Genomic DNA, 17,748 nt, shown 5'->3' on the forward strand with positions numbered 1-17,748 from the left:
TAAAAGCCAAATGCTCCTAAGCATGTCTGTTTAGTCTTTTAGGAACTTAACTGGTGGAAATTTGTGAAGGAGCAAGATTCAGGATGGGAACAGTTCCAGGCATGGAGAAAAGCATACAGCAATTGGCAGGACTTTATTATATGGACCTTACAGTTATCATATGGACTTTACTGTTATTATGTAGTTTCATTGTATTCACACTACACAGTGGTCCTGCCCAGGCTTGCCATGAGTTTGCCTGCTGCCTGCTCCCTGCTTCCTCCACTCCTCCCCCTTTTGTCCATGTCCCTATCTTGGTTTGTTCCCCTGCTTGTCTGTCTCATGCTCCACCCTATGTTCTGGCCCTTTCCCCGCCCGAGCTGACAAAAGACAGGGTGCACGCGTGAATAGGGCATTCTACTTGCACCCTTCCTCGTGTCCCATCCCCTCTTCGGACAGCGGCAGAAATTAATTATGCTATTGGCTTTGGACACCTCCAACAGCTGAACAGTTGTTTTTTTGCGGTAGTACATTTCTACTGAAGTCCTTAGTACAAAGTCAGAGGTACATATGAGCACTGAAAGGTGACTTTTCCACACACCTTTTTAAGAGAACATTTTAATGCTAAACAATTGTGAAAGAGGAAAAAGCTCTTATCCCTGTTTTCAGATGAGGATGTAGATAACTACAATTCTTCAGATTCTGGGTCAAAGTGGTTCACATAAACTAGAAGTGTGTGTCAGAGAGGGAACTGGGACTGCTCTTCTCTTTCTTTTTAGGAGACTGTGGGCAAGGCAAGGCCATCTCCTAAATGGGAAATCCAGGTCTGTCCTGACCTTCACCAAGAAGTTTCTGATGGTCAGGAAAACCAGCAGTGAGAACAGGCAGTAGCTCAAATGGGGAGAGCAAAAGGAAAGCCAAGAGCTGCAATGCCAGCAGCAAATGGAGAAGGCAAATGAATACAGGTGTCTGGGCTGCAGGAGTGCCTGGGGATATGTGTTTCTTTAAATCCCTAACTGCAAACTGCACTAGGAAAGGCAAGAGAAGACTATGCACTTGACCCATACCAATACACTTGTTCTAGGGTTGAGACTGCTTTTTCTTTATTCCTCCTCCTCCTTTTTTTTTTTTCTTTCTTGTTCAACAAAAGCTACTTTTTAACATGCCAAGGCAGGAGCAAGGAGAGATGACACTCAGGCTGAGAGAAAGCAGGTCTGTCACTGTGTTAACCTCTCATACTTGTAAGGTCTGTACCACATTCCCACAGCCAAGCTGTGCTGGCTGCTCACCCCTGCCTGGCACTCCTGCACTGCCTTGAACATCATGCCAGAACTGTGGGTCTGGCTGCAGCCCGAGAAGAAGGCACTAGCAGTGGGTGTCAACATAAAGGAACATCAGAGCTTTGTCTTGGGTGTTTTTTTCTCATTTCCCTTTCCCAACCCAACCGTTGCAACCTCCAGACGTCCCAGTTTCTAAATTTGTCCCTGCAGAGCCAGTCCACAATGCACTCACCTGCTGCAGACACCTCCTTTCTGCACAGAGCTGCTCCCTAAGGGCATGAGGATACCAAAATCTTTCTATTTTAGCACTCATTAACTCAAGGAAAAAAATTCTAAGGGGATAATTTTTTCACATTATGAAGTCTCATCAGTTGCTGTCACTGAGAAGAGCCACTCACTGTTCCCAGGCTCATATAAGATAATAGAGCCCAAACTGCATTGGAAAGGGATCACTTCATCACTGATGACAGTCCCTCCTCATTATGGTTGTCCTCTTGCCCTTGCAGTACTTGATCAACCAGCAAACACCTAGTGACAGTTCCTGGGGCTTCCTTTTAGGAAACAAAATTACTTAAAAATCAAAGATGGAAAAACAGCCAGACAGTATCAGTAAAATAAGGTACACCACAAACTGAGATAGAAGCAAAACCTCAGTTTCTAACTTCAGCAGACCTCAGTGAATGCTTTGACAGCTGTTCAGAGTAGTAGAAATGCTTCAGGGTATTTCTACAGTTCTGTCTCTTGCAAGTCTTTTGGCACTGCCACATTGCACAGGGTTTAGAAAACTGCCTTTACCTATGTATTTTTGTAGTATTAGCTTGAACATCAAATGGTAAGGGAGCGAAGTAAAACCTTAAAAAACATATATGAAAAGTTCAGAGTGAAAAATAACAAATTTAAGAGAAATAAATGTGGGAATTTTGTGGTAGGATTTTCAGAACTCTTATGTAAATCCATTAATTTAAGCCTTTGAAATTAAAGTTAAATATCATTGCCACCAGAATGTGGCTGGTCTTAGTCTAACCCAGGTGAGCAGCCTAAGAAATGTGTTTAGAGAATTTTTATTACTTTATGCATTTTAAAATGACACAGACTGGAAAAAGCTACTAGTAAGTCAAAGGAAACAAGCCAAAAATGAAAGAAACCAATGGTAATCAGTTCATGAGAATATGGGAATCCATGCACTGTTTCAGTGTTATTAAGTTCTTGCAAGATGAAGTACCAAAAAAAAAAGAAAACCAGGCTAGTAATACAGAAGCAATAGGCAAACAGGAAAATGAAAAATTATTATCTTGGTGTTCATATGGGCCTTAAGATGACCATATAAGAATATGCTTCTGTTTCTTCTATGTGTTCTATTTGTTTGTTACACATATTGCAATTTATGAAGTTTAGAGTACCCTCTTCAACCATATGCCTGTTGCCTCCATGTATAAAATAGGTTAAACAGAAATAGCCAAGGAGCACTTTACTCTTTTGGTATTCCTCACATATGAAAACTGTGATACTTCAAATATTTAATTGACCCAAAGGCCAGTCCCTTTGAGACTCAGCTTACAAATAATGCAGTGCTAAAAAAGAAAGATTTGCTCATATAATGAAGTATTTTAGTGTTCTAGAAAACATGATTCCTAGGTATATTTTACTTCCTCCATGAGAGACTTATAACATTAAAGTCTCATGTTTGCATTTGAAATTAGAAATAATAAGGCATAATGATTTACAGCAGTAAATGTTTAGAAGCATCAACATAATATAGAAGCAAATATTATAAACAGTGAGAAAGTATGGGTTTGGATTTTGTCATTTTTCCAGCTCTTGATCTGTTTAGCTTTATTTTTCGTCTGCGTCCTGTTTTCCTAAATCCACACTTTCACAAATTGCTTATTAATAAGTCTGAATCAAAATACATACAATTGCTTATTCCACAAGTAAACTTAAACCATCTGAATGGCTTGCATTTTATTTGACTTATAATTAGTATTTATTGTACTTGTCTTATGTGGAAGACCACCTTGGCTAGTTATTCTAAAAACACATTTGGAGCATTATTCTTTCTATCAGCACGTCTTGTTTACTACCCTCACTAAAAGGAGACAGAACCTGCTCAAGTTTGTGATTTTTTTACTTGTAGATGTATGAGATTCACTGTTATGTGACACAGGTCCTCCCTGTCTGCCCTCGGTGAAGCTGGAAACCATGATCTCTGAGAGAGGGTGGCTTTTTGCATATTTTGGGTAACACCTGCAAGGGGACAGCACTAAAGGAACTCCAGGGAGCTGGGATCAGTCTCCACTATTGCTGCCTCCATGCTTTCTGTCTCCTTCCCTCACTCATGCCCTGCGTCAGGCAGAGGGCCACTGTGAGCCTGCAACTGTGCTGCTTGGGGACTGTCAGGGTGAGAGAGAGATGGCCTCCCAGTGCCCTTGTGGGTGGAGGGCGTCCCCAGGCCAACTAGAGAACCTTGGCAGAACAAATGAACATGGTTTTCCTTAGAGTTATGATGGCGTCTGGGTTTTCTGGTGTCCAGTAACACTGGGGTTCACATTACCGTATCCTTTGGTGGGAAGAGCCAATGAAGGGGTTTCTCCTCTAGCAGTTTGCCAGGATCTGTATGTCTCCTACACATTTGCAAGATGTGGTTGATAAAAATGAGGAGTTCACATATAATTAAGCAGGGTAACCAAATAGGCATGCATCCACATGGAGAAGGCTGATGTCACATCTCCTTTTCTTAGGAGACCAAACTAGGAAGTAGAAGCCACAGTAAATATGTTGTGGCTGTTTATCTTAGTACTTGAGGGAGTGCAGTTTAGCTGAACATCTCCTGGGAGAACGTTCACAAAAGAAGTTGGTGTCTTCTGTTTCTGGAAATGTCAAGAGTGATGAATTAGCAATTTGCAACTTAAGAATTTAATAGTTCTTATCCTAATGAGGCCAAAAATGGAAAAGAAAAGAGAAATAACTTTCTGATGCATGAAAACTTTTTAAAAAATATTTTAAAATTTAAAAATTTCTACTCATCCTTTTGTGACAGACTCACCCTGAAAGATCAGAGATGACACCATTAAAGCATATTTGGACAAGTTAAATCTACATTGTTCCTAAACTGCCTATCATCACAGATTCATAAACATTAATTCTTGTGTACTAATGCAACTTTCTAATGACTACCTACTGCTGCACTGAGGATTGACATGTACAGCCTGATAGTCTTGTTATGGAGTGTTTCGTCAAAGTGATAATACAGCTTCTACCTGCTGTATTACCTCATCACTATTTTTTTAACCTATACAGGTTTTCAAGAAAGATGCTTGAGTTTTAGAAATGTTGAGCAGCAAGATACTTCAGTGCCATCAACAAGAGATAAACAGGTCAAAATCAGGTGTGCTTTTAGATAGGGTGAACATGTTTTTTCTTCATACCTATTAGTATTGTCCTGTTCAGCCCACTCAGATGTATTTTATGGCATTGCCACCTTTCACCCTCGAGCTTTCTTAGAGCTGCATTGGGTTCGGCTTGTATCACCAAAGATTCAGATCAATAACATATAATTTAGTGTAAGAGTCTGCTATTAACTTCTAAGAGGCTCCCTACCTGAGATAAGCTGGATTTGGCCCTTGGCTAAGTTTTAAAATGGATCAAGGCACAGCAAAGTGTTTTATATTAATTTTATATTTTTCTATCAGGATTTTCTGTTTTAAATAGAAGCAGGCCATACGTAAGCTGAGGTTTGGGAGAACTTAGCATTTCAGCTTAAATGGGAAAATTTAGATGGCAAGTGTGTTATCTGGTATATGCAGAGGCAGGGCTTCAAATTTATTACATCTCATTTTAAAGCCAGAAAGTTTTCCAAAATTAGTAGTAATTCAAACTGTAATAAAAGTTGAAGTCCCTGCTAGATTATACATATTAATACGCCATCAGCAAAAAATGCCAATTTAAATTTTCTGTTACCAGTCTCCATCCCATGAGAATCTGAAGCAGCATTAACAGATTCTGTCAAAGGCTCTCATGTTAAAATAAAGCAGCATGGTGTTTGGGGAAAGACAAAAAAAAAATACAGTTTTTTCTGTAGTAATCAGACTTTAAAGTTCCCAGGTTTTCTTGCTCTCTACAATATCAAAATTTATTCAGCTGTGTGTTTGAGCAAGCAGTGATTTGCTGCTGACTAGGGCAAGGTCCACAAGTGGCAATCTTCTGTGAGACAAAAGTTAGATGAACAGGATCTTCTGGCAGCCTGCCTACTAAGAGCTGCCCTATTCCCACATTATCCATTGAGGACATCATTGAGGTTAGCAAAATGACATTGGAATATGATTTTTTACTGTATGAATTTCAGTATTTCACTCTTTCCCAAATCTTCATTCGCAAAGCCTAGCCATGATGATATCACTCTTTAGGCTGGTTTTGCGAACATTCCGATATTCCTTAACAAACAGTAACAACCTTCTGCAACACCCAGTGCCTTCAAGCAGTGTGATTCAGACGAGTAGGAGCTTTTCTTTCCATTAGTCCCACTTGTAGCTTCATTTTAGCAATGAAATGACTCCCTCCTTCCCTTCCTACACAAATAATCCGTTCCTAAAGAAGTCCAGCTTTTAGTGATTAATAGCATTTCGCAAAGTCTGTCTAACCCTTTAGCAAGAACTGTCAGATTGTCAAGGCCAGAGAGATCAGAGCTCAGGGCTGACTGTCATTATTCCTGATTCTGCTACTGACGTGCTTTGAGATCTTTATTAAGCTAATTAACCTCTGTGACTCAGTGTGAGCATTGGTGTAATGCAGGTAGTAATGCTTAACATAGAGTCCCACAGATGTAAGGAATGATAAAAGGGTAGAGGACTTTTATTGTTACCGATGATCATTAGTTTGAAATCATAGTCAGGCAAAACCAAAAATAACAAGGCCACTACAATTAGTCGAAAGGTAGGGTTGTGATATTTAATCATCATTAAAAGGGTGTATGATGAAAATATATTACGTATTTTCAATGAGAGACAAGAAATAACTTTGTGGGATATCTGCAGTAAAGACCAGGAGTAATAGCTCTGAAAAACAAGGTTCACTGAATCTTCAGATTTTTTTCATCCAGCATAGAGGTTATTTTTCCTACTGTGTCGTGCACTGTGGCTATTAAAGTAAGTGTATTTTTGTACATGTGATAGGCTTGTGCACTGAAAACTAACAAGCCAGAAGTCTGTAAGTTTATCTCTATTTTTGTCATTGTTACTATTGTTCTTACTGTGCTTAGTGCTAATTCTATGTATTATCTAGAGAACCCTAGGTTTGGGTCAGAGGACTTTTGTCCTGTGTGCTGCACATTATAAGATATTCATGATCTCAAAGACATAACAGAAAAAAGCTAACACCTTTCTATAGCACAATTGTTTATAGCTCTCTTTCCATTTCTTTTAAACATTGCCTCTGGCATATAATTAGATGAAGGAAAAAAACCCCTCATCAATCAGTTGAGATATTAGTGATCAGAACTGAATATTGGCAGTCTCAAAGAAGACATTCCTCTCTCGCTATCAAGAATTTTCCTTTATTGACTTGTCTGTTTCAGTCTATCAAAGAAAAGTTTTAATCTGCAGCTGAAATCCTGATCCTCTGATGAATCATGTTTTCTTTTGAATGCACAGGGCGTCTGTCTGGCAAAGCTGGCAGCCTGACCTCTATAAATATTGTTCTATTGATAAAAAGAGAAATTGGATATAGAGACTATCCAAAATAAATATTTTGCTGGGATACTGAATGTCTGAATACAATAGAGCAAAGGGATGTTGCCGCATTTTAAATCATTCAGACATAAGTTGAAGTGAGTATTAATTTTAGTTGAAAAGCTGTCAAATGCAGTTTGCACCTTTCATTTCAGAACGAAAATGGACACGTGTTTAGGGGGTGCTCTTTTCCTTTTATTATCTGTGGGGATTTGCCATTGATTTTGTTGGGAATAAGTCTGGGCTTCTTAGTTTCTGGGAGATTTCAATGAGATATTTGGGAACACCAGCCCAATGGGCTCCTGTCTTTTGGGTGGAGGTGCATAGAAAAAGAGGCCTTTGTGCTCTCCCCATCAGAAGCCTTTGGAGGCTCACAGTGGCTTCCTCAGCATGCCCTTGGGATAGGTGTGCAAGTGGAAAATCAACTGTGCATGGTTGACAGCAGGCAGGTCAGGCTGCCCCAAGGATCAAGGGAAAGGGAACCTTTGTGCCCCCACTTCATACTGGGGAAGTACAGAGCATGATTTCTTCCCAAAATGTAATCCCTCCAGGGGCTCTCCTGGCACGGTGCACCTCCCCACTGTCCCCTGGCAAGGCTGTGTCCCAAAAGATGAAAGATATGCTGCTGTATGCTGGCATGCCTCCTGCTTTCTGCCCCTTTTGCTCCTACAGAAACTGCTTACTTAAATCAGAAAGGGTGTGCAGAAGAAGGAGGTGTATGTGAAGGATTGCAGTGTGAGAAGTCCTCAGAAGGGCTTACAAGAGGTGTCTTAGCACCATCAAGTCATGACAGAAAACGGTCTGACACAGAGGCATGAACCAGCTTGTGCTGAAGTCAACAGAACTGTACCTCTGCATATCCAGTGTCACACATCTGCTGCTCTTTCCCAAAAAGAACAACAAGGGACTTTTTCCCATCGGAGACTTTTTCTTCTTATCAATGAATTTCATTATATTGCTGCTGCAATAGATAGTCTGTGAATAACAGAGGACATATATTTTTATTGGCTCATCTATTTAAGAAAAGAGAATCCCTGTCATCAGTGCAGAGCTGTAAATTAAATTTGAGGATATGATATGATCTACTATTTCTTTCCCCTGTAACTCACAGCGCTGCTGTGACTGCCATGCAAGGGAATGTTTGTATAGTGCATGTGACAGATATATGAAGACTGGCTGTTTATCTGCTTCTCTCTTCCTATGAACTATTGTCCTTTCTGTACTGTATACCTCCCAAAAAGGGTCTCATTTCAAACTGATTTCATTTTTTAAAATGCATGTTTACAATAAAATCTTAATAAAACAATACCTCTGCAATAAAAATAACTACATTATTTACTTGGAATGATGTTCCTCTGTGCTGGAACCTCAAGTTGAACTTCCTTTTTCGCTTATTTTCTAGGTCATGAAGAAGCTTTGCATCTATAAGATTTTCTTGCCATAGGCATCTTTTGGCACTGTCACTCTGTCATGGTTTTAGAAACTTAACTTTGTTAAGTTTCAGTGAGCTTTGAAACAAGCTCAGAAAGTCATTACTACTCTTAAAAAGACAACTAGAGGCCTCACCTGAGACTGACAAACTGAATAAGAGACAAGAACTTCCCAAAAATTTTTGAAATTAAAAACATCAAATAGATGTGATAGACAATAGGCAAATAAATTACCCATTGTATAAATTTATATATTTTTTAAAAATTATACTCATTTTATGGCTACAAATATTTGTGGTGGAATCCAAAAAAGAACCTACTGTCCCCAGGTCTCAGGTCCCAGGTCAGCACTTTAACTAAAAAGACATCCTTCTTCACCTATCATTTCTAAGATAGGTAACAGAGATTAGGTTAAAGACCATTATTAAGAGTTCAGGAGTTAGAAAATGCATGACGCCCAGGAACTTTGAAAGAACAAAGCAGTGCATGTTCTCTAGGATGCCATCTTTCATCACATGCTCATGTTCCCTTTTCCTTCCCACAGGTTCTTTCTTAGTGCAAAAACCTGACTGCACTCAATTAATGAGTAACAGCACACAATTTCATTTTCCTTCCACTGTTCAGTGTAAGGCTGTCCAGGTTTCACTTGGGATAGAGTTAATTTTTCTTCTAGTAGCCAGTACACTGCTGCGTTGTTTGGATTCATTATGAAAATAATGTTGGTAATAAACTGATGTTTTATTTATTGCTGAGTAGCGATTACTCTAAGTCATGGACCTTCCCATGTTCTGCTGGTGGGGAGCTGCACAAGAAGCCATGAGGGAGAATGGCCAGGACAGCTGACCCAAACTGGCCAAAGGGACATTCCATACCATAGAACACCATGCCAAGTATATAAACCGGGGGGAGCTGGCTGGCAGACACTGATCTCTGCCTGGGAATAGGCTGAATGTCATTTGTTGGGTGGTTAGCAATTGGATTGCACATCGCTTGTTTCTCTTGGGTTTTTATTTCTCTCTCTTTTTGTTTTCTTCCTTTAAATGACTGGTATTATTATACTTGTTATTATATTTTATTTTATTTCAATTATTAAACTGTTCTTATCTACTTCCACAGGTTTTATCTTTTTTTCAGTCCTCCTCCTCATCCCACTGAAGGTGTGTGTGAGTGAACAAGCCATATGGAGTTAAACCACGGCAATGACCCAAGCTGACTTTCTTGTCCATTGATGAAGCTGTGCTGTGAAAGTAGGGTTATTCACACCCTCGAGCTCTTTACAATGCCTTTCACTGCAGTGTGTGTGTGCTTCATTGTAATTGGTAACCTAGTTTCACAAAGCTCCTCTGACACATGGATTTTGCATTTTTCCCATGTTTCAGGTTTGGAAATGCAGTGCAGAAGGACTAAGGTCAAGCTGAACAGCATATGCATGTTTAGGGCTGCAAGGTCCTTGGATGCGCTCTGCAAGCTCAAACAGGGAGAAGTCACATCTCTGAAGACTTTAATTGGTGAACTACAACCACTTTCTATGGAGAAGTTTTGACCTTCTTCACGGAAATGTAGTATTTTAAAGGGCTGTCACTTGGCCGAAGTTGAATTTTCACAGTAGGACATCATCACAGGACAGTAAAAGATTAGCTCCTAATACAATGTTTATCCTTTTGTGAAACTTCATATCCCAGCTCCAAATGTTAGAAGAAACTACATTTAAAGTAAAAGATGCTGTGCAGTCTTGAGACAAGTAGAAATATATTTTTTATCCCAAAAAACTGGCAGTACAGCATTATCTGAAATATTCTTTGGAAAAATAAAATAAATTAGATGGAAGTTACATGGAAAATTGCATTGCATATGGAGAAAATTTGGAAAAGTTGTGAGTAGCTAATAATGGGGTATTACAACAGGAAATGTGCAACCTCAGGAATATGCTACTGGTCTGACTGCAAACTCGGGCAGCATTCAAAACAAAGATGCAAAGGAGTGTACTGTAATGCTGAAAAGAAAGGAAATCACAATAAGAACACATCTAAGAAAAATACCTGTCAAAAAAAAAGAGAATGTGTAGTAGTAATAGTAATAGTAATACAGAGAACATTGTGCGTATTTCTCTGTTAATTCCTACTCCAGACTTGTGGCACCATGGAAATATCCTTTCTTGTTTTCCACTGCCAGCTTATACAGAAAAACAGCTTGCTGGTTACATAAAATAGAGGTCATCAGCAATATTGCTAATTAATGGTGTAGTTGCCAAATAAGAAGTTAAATTCTGACAAACATGACCTAATGTTACACAAATATGCTTCATCAATCAGAGTTAAAAAATTACACAACAGCCAGCATTTTTTTTTGACAAGTAGTAGAATCTATTGGCAGTTAGTATAATTAAAGGCTAGTAAGCAGATTAAAATGTTTGGGGGTTTGTAGACTTGTCTACAGAAAAAAAAGGATGGAAATGTTTTTAAAATGCCACAGCTCTGAACTGGTTATTGTTTAAAAGGGGAAGAGTTTAGTGGGAGCCCAAGGACCTACAGGCAAATCCATGTTCAGTGTGGGGAGCTCTCAGGTCTCTGGGCACCAATAGATGTTCTCTGATGGACACTGGCTGTTGCTGGCTCTAATCTTGCTCACAGCAACCACTGGTACTGTGCTGTGGTACTGGCATCCCCCTGGGCATCTGCCTGGTGTTGTGACATACAGGGCTATTCTGTCTTTGTCCCACTGTGTCCCATAAAATTTGAAGCACTTGTGGAATATTGGTAATGTGGAGAGCCCAGAAAGGCTGTTTAGGAGATAGGTTTGTTTGGCCTCTTCCGTTTGAATGGAGCAGGGGGAAGTACAGTTTATCTGTTTAATGTATTAAGTGCAGAATTTTCTGAATGATGGCCTGCAACAGTTGGGAGCTGAAGAGTGCAAAGATGAATAGGGAGCTTCAACAACAGCCCCAGATGAGGCATTCGGCAGATTATATTCTTAGACTTAGATGAAAAGATTAAAGAAGGGGATGGGGATGGGAGATTTTGCATGAGAGAATTCACTGTAATCTTTAAATGAAAGTAAATCAAAGTTTTTACAATTCAATTTCATAAAAAAGAAGTCTAATGAAGAGGACAAACCAAACATTCTTGAATATTCACTCTGAATGCCAATTCCCACATGTCATGCAAGAGAATGGATTGACCAGTTGTAAAAAGATGTCAGAAAGACATTACTCAACTATTTTAGCACAGACTCAATAAATCAAGGATACATTTCATAGTAATATTTATTTAAGTATCAGAATATTATTCATTGACATAGAGTTCCATTTGTGCTTGGCAATTTATTGTTAGACTCACTGGACTCACATACCATCCCAGCAAGATAAGGAATGCTATGAAAGAAATTGTTACTTAATAAAAGTAAAATCAAAGTATGAATATTAAATAATATTGCACTGTGATGGAGATTTTGCTTTAATATTGGTGACAGAGAACAGCACTGTAAAAGCAGAACATGCTACATGAAAAGAACATGGACGGAAGTAGTGTCAGTGATAATTGTCTCTGAACCTTTTGTGAACCCGTTGACTTCAATGGTCTTTGAATGAGGCTCAGAAAAAAAGCCACATTTTAATATGGCAGGAAATTTGATAAAGGTACAGTCAGAATAAGAAACAAAGAAGCAGTGGGGAGCTTTGCAGAGCAGACTATGAAGCAGAAATAGAGTATCATAAAGTCAAAAGAACTAGTATTTGCATTTCACTCACATTAAATCCATTTGACTGATTTCCATTTGAGGAAGTTTGAGCTAGAAAAAAGAGCAATCAGAATTGAAAAAAATCTTCAATATCTGATGAGGCCTGCAGGCAACAATACATCTGTTATGCATGGCATTTGGCCAGTGCTTTGTATTTCAGTTGGGTTTCACTAATCACAAATCCTCAAGGGCCTATAACTTCCCCCTCCTTTTCTGGGATCAGCTGGCAAGCTCCCCACCATGCCTCCAGCACAGCTAAGGCCCATGAAATATAACATACAAACACTTTGTTTCCTCATGAACATGGATAAAAGCTGCTGTTTCCACTGATGTAGGACTGGGTCTCCAGTGAAAGGTTTCCCCTGTTCCTGACAAAATTGTGAAAGGCCCTTGCTAAGGTGACAGTGCACCAGAAAGAATACAAACATAGCATGGATTTACAAACACAACCGCAAAGCTGCAATGCCAAACATCTTCATAACCCCCTGGGTACTAGAGCTCTTCAGGTGCATTCGATTTTTAGTTTTCTCCAAGATTCTTTGAATAAAATGCAATTATCCAAGTGAGTCATTTCACCATCAGAAGACAGAGTGAATCCCTCTTTTTGTTCCAGTAAGGATGAGATTTGGCTGACCTTGTTTTCAGCTTCTATAGAAGGAGAGACTCTGTCTGGATCCTAGAACAGCCAGTAGATGGGGAGTCAGGACACTCTTTAAGGAGCTGAGCCATATAGGTGCAAGATGGGAGGGAAAACTTGGATGAGCCTTTTATTTCTCATCACTAGGGACTAGAAAGGGAGGAAGAATAATGGTATATGATGCCTCCCTGGAACAGGGAGTAGTGGCTGCAAATGCCAACCTGGTGGTACTAGTGGCAGCAGTAAATGCCAAATTTAAGACACACTTCAATGCACAGCAAATCTTTTACCTATATATTAGGTATTTTCCTGCAGATTGATTCCTGAGCAGGAACAGCTTATCTTGTGCTAGCTGTAGTTTTTTCCAATCCAGAGGCCCTGCCTCTTCCTTCCATGGAGATCATAGCTGTCCTGCAGGGACAGCAGAGACCTAGGTAGGAAAATGTGAGAGCTCTTCTAGCTCTCTGTTGTACTCCCTGTGGCACATTGCCTCCTTTTTCTGTCCCACTGCTGATCGTTGCATTTGCTACAGGAAATTTTCTCCAGATACTGAAAGAGATTATGGACAAAGAACAGATGTGCAGACAGTTTACTTTATCCCTTAGCAGATGCCCAGTGGGGTTTGTACACCAGGATCCCAAACAGCTCTGCTGTCATGGTGCTTTGGCCAGCACATCTCTCCCACCAGTAATTCAGAACATAGATGTGCTTAATTTAATCACCTTGAGTGCTCTACTAGTTACCTCAAATTCTTTTCTGAGGTGTCTTATGACTTACATGTCTTTAGAAACAAGCATTAGTGGCTAAAATAGACCACTATTAACAGACAAAAATGAAATTTTGTCTATAATCTTTTTTCTTCAGGCTTCTGCAATGATGTCTTGTTTTACATTCCCCTCTCAGTACATCATTTGTGATTCACAAACAAGCTGCTTTCACAAGCTTGGAACAATGACTATGGGCACACAGTAAAATATTATCAAGCTAGAATGGCCAAACTGCCATAATATTCTATATATTATACACTAACATGTTTTAACTGAGATGCAAACCACATGACATTGAGCTACCAAGGTTTGAATAGGCACCCAGAAATAACTGGATTGAAACATGGCATGTGCATGCCAAACTTTAGAGAAGTACCTGTGATAGAAATTATATTTGCAAATACAATACATTTACACAACCATCTAGAAACCAATTTCATTCATAATTACCAAATGTTATTTAAAGCATTGTTGATATTACAAAACTTGTAGCTAGGAAGAGACTTGTGTGGGGGCATAACTTGTGTTGGGCCTTATCCACATCTAGTTGATTATCTCAGCCCAGTAATACTATAAGATATGTTTTAGATAAAGTTGCAGGCACTTTGAGATAAACTGGTACAAAAAAATCTAAATTTAATTGCCACAGTAAAAAAAAAAGTACACTGGATCAAGAGAGTGCTCTGCCCAGTCACTGGTATGTAGCTTTATCTTTCATATTTAGATATCTGTTCTTTCAATCAGTGGTCAACTCAAAGCCTGTCTACCACTGTTGTTCCTATCCTTCATAATAACTGTCTTGGGAAACCTCACATCAGGCTTTGCCTTGAAGAAGACTAAAAGAAATACTCCAGAGATCCCAGAGGAAGCGTTGCACCTTTGTTGGTATGGTTCACATATTGAAGTATGTGTAGAAGATGGAAAAGAAAATCTCAGTGGTTTTTTCCCATTCAGTGTGTCCTGGTTTGAGTGGGTTTAGATGAAGACACATTACAATATAGAGCTAGCACTACACATTATTTTTGACAATGTTTATTAGTCCTGACTTAAATCTAGCCTGGCTTCTGTGTTGGTTAGTCACACATCTGACTGGTCTGGGTTTCTTGAGAAGAGAGTTTGCTTTATTTTGCAAAGAAAAATGAGGCTGTGAAAACCTTGAAGACAAAATTTGCAGATTAAAATTACAAATGGAAATGCTTTTATTTGTTAGCTAAAGATAAAATTTAAATGTCCTGTTTTGTTATTTCAGACTCTTGCAAGCACAACATTTCATTTAGGTATTTTTTTATTGGAGGAAGAAAGGACATGTTTACAGCAGCAAAATTATTTAGAATGAGGATTTAAAATTTTACAAGATCACTCCTAGTATTAAATTAGAAATCATTTGACCAAGGATGCAATTTTAGAAATAGTTAAATAAATACTCACTAAGCAATAAAAATAAATTGCATTTAACCATTCCACAAAGTCATGTCACACACTTAGATGACATCTTTTTACTCCAGTGCAATGTTGTGCAACAGTTTCCTCATGCATTCTGGGGACTGAGAGGGGGATGACAGACTGCTTTATCTCCTTCAATTCAGGAAAACAGAAACTGGTTGACAATGTATTCAAAGAGAGAGAGGAAGACAGAGAGAGAGAAATTTGTTTGGAAACCACCAATGCTATTATGAAATATAAAGTCGTAATTCACATGACTCATACTAACTACATTACCCAGGCTGGCCAGATGACAAAGCACATTATAATTATGTGGCTAAGGTTGAAATGCTCTGAAAGTCTACGTAACTAGCCTGTTGGACTCCACTAAAATCCACCAAGGGCAATAGACCTCCCAATCAAAGACCATACCTAGAGATTACAAGTGGCAAGGCCATAGTCCAAAGAAAACATGGTGCTACTTGCAAATTGTTTCTCCCTAAAATTATTGCTCTGCTGAATGCTGGAGGAGAGTGACATCAGTTAGTGGTCACCCATGACAATTTTATTCCTTCAGCCATTTTTTAGCACTTCAGCTGCAAGGAAAAAGGTTTTCTTTCCTTGCATAAAACTCCATTTGGAATGAATAGAGAGAAAAGCTTTTCTAAAGCTAGAGCTCGCACATCTTGTGTAAACAACAAAATTCCTCACAGAACATATTAAGAGGAAGATTGCTATTATCAGCATGAGTCTTCAGCAAAATAAATTCCCACTATATGAAAGAATATATGAAAGAATTTGGCCAGTTGAGGACAACAGAAGAGCACAAACTGCTGGTTTCACTGGCTGGACTAGATCAGCCTTCTTGATTAGTTCGTCAGTGCTTTTGCTCCCTATTCCACGCAAAAATGAAAATACAATGCTACAACCTGAAAAATGTCTTTTCCATAAACAAAAATTGTTTTTAAATAGTCAGTACTCAATGCACTGCAAGACCACCTAGACAGTCCTCAAAAGGCAAGGTAAAAAATAGAAAAAAAACCTCAACAAAACAAGAGGAAATATTTTCAACGTCCAAAAAAAAAAAAAATACTAAAACACAGAATAGAAGCACAGATCCAGAAAAATAAACCTACAAATTTCTGCCTTCCTTTACTGACTGAAACTTTTCATATTCCTTTTCCATTTTCTTTACATCTCAGTTTTAACATTCATTTGCGTCTCTTCCTATAATTGTTTTGCCTTTCCCTATACCAGTCCCTGATCATCCTTGTTCTGGTTTTCAATATGCCCAGTTCTTCTTTCCAGCTCTCTATCCCTCCCCTTTTTCATCTATGGCTTCTCCATTATATGTTATTTTTTCTATTCCTTCTTTGCTAGAGAGGAGCAAAGAGCTAATGTCTCCTCCCTGCCACAGAAGAAAGTAGAAACAGGAGAACATACAACCACAGACTCTTGTGGGAAAGAGGGAGAAGCAGGAGAAATACCACCCAGCTGCTGCCTTGTGCTTCTTCCTTTCAAAGGCTTGAAGGTAAGAAACTCTTAATTCATTCCTCCCTCCTCCCTGTACTTGAGGAAACAGGGAGTAAGAGATCTCTCATGGCACTCCCACACCACAAGGACATCAAGAAAAAGAAACAATCCCTTCTAGCAAAAGAACAGATGTGTATGCTTTCCCATGAACCTTTAGAAAGATTGCACTGTCACATCCATTGGAAAAAGTAATTAATCGGTTTTCTGTCTATTTTTAAATCACTCCCTTTACCCTCATTTTTCAGATTAGATCATCACCTGGCACAAGCAGCCACCTAGAGCTCACCCTGCCATTGCAAGTCCCAGGTTTCCCAATGAAGAACTCAGGAAAGTTACAATATCAATCTTATTTTGATTTTAATTTCTCCCCCCCCCCCCCCCCCCCGCAATGATTTGAAAAAGAACTCTTAGAGAGCTCAGATATTTCTAGCAACTCAGTTCAAATGCCAGGCCTGCCATACCTGTTGCTTTTCCCACTAGTCTACAGCCATTTGGTCTCCTTTCTGAGATCTAGCAGGTGTCCTAATCAACCTGCGAATTATTTTTAGCACTGGATCAGAATTGTGTATTCAACTTGTGAGATTAATATGGAAAAATGCCAGTGTAAAACTGGGATGTTCTGTTTCCCTGAAATCACTGAGAATGTATTATTAAAATACAGTTTACACAGATTCATGACTACTGAGTAATTCTGGGTAATATTTTCTCCTTTGTTTTTAATTTTGGAGGTAGTGCTTGTATTTTTGGTTCATGATTCTTAAGTGATGTTTCTGAAGGTTATAGTCACTGTCAATTTATGAGGATGTTGTCAGAAGCTGAAGAACAAACTCTTCCTTCAAAAAAACGCATCATTTGGCTGTATTGTATTGTAATCAACATTGTAATACCACTGCTTTTTCTTTCTGAATTCATCAGTACAGAGCTGTTGAAAATAGCTTGATGCATCTCCTTTGCCTCCTGACATTAATCATGGTTAATTAAGTGAGAATAAGGTTTAGGTTAATGCAAACAGGCATTAATTCTTGTCATCTCCCCACTCTCAGGAGCATTCAAGTCAGACAAGCAGAGTTCTACAACATTGAAAATACATCCTGGAAAAAACATTCAATTAACCTCAGCATTGGAGGTCCTGTCAGAGATCTATTAGAATGCCTTCTCCATTTTTTCCTAATAACCGCATGAAGACAAATCCCACTGTCTGTTCAGAGTTAGACATAAGACTGAGGTCTACTTTACAAGCAC

Source organism: Neopelma chrysocephalum, unplaced genomic scaffold (genome assembly GCF_003984885.1).
Source record: "Neopelma chrysocephalum unplaced genomic scaffold, ASM398488v2 Primary Assembly neopelma1_62, whole genome shotgun sequence".
Lineage (NCBI taxonomy): Eukaryota > Metazoa > Chordata > Aves > Passeriformes > Pipridae > Neopelma > Neopelma chrysocephalum.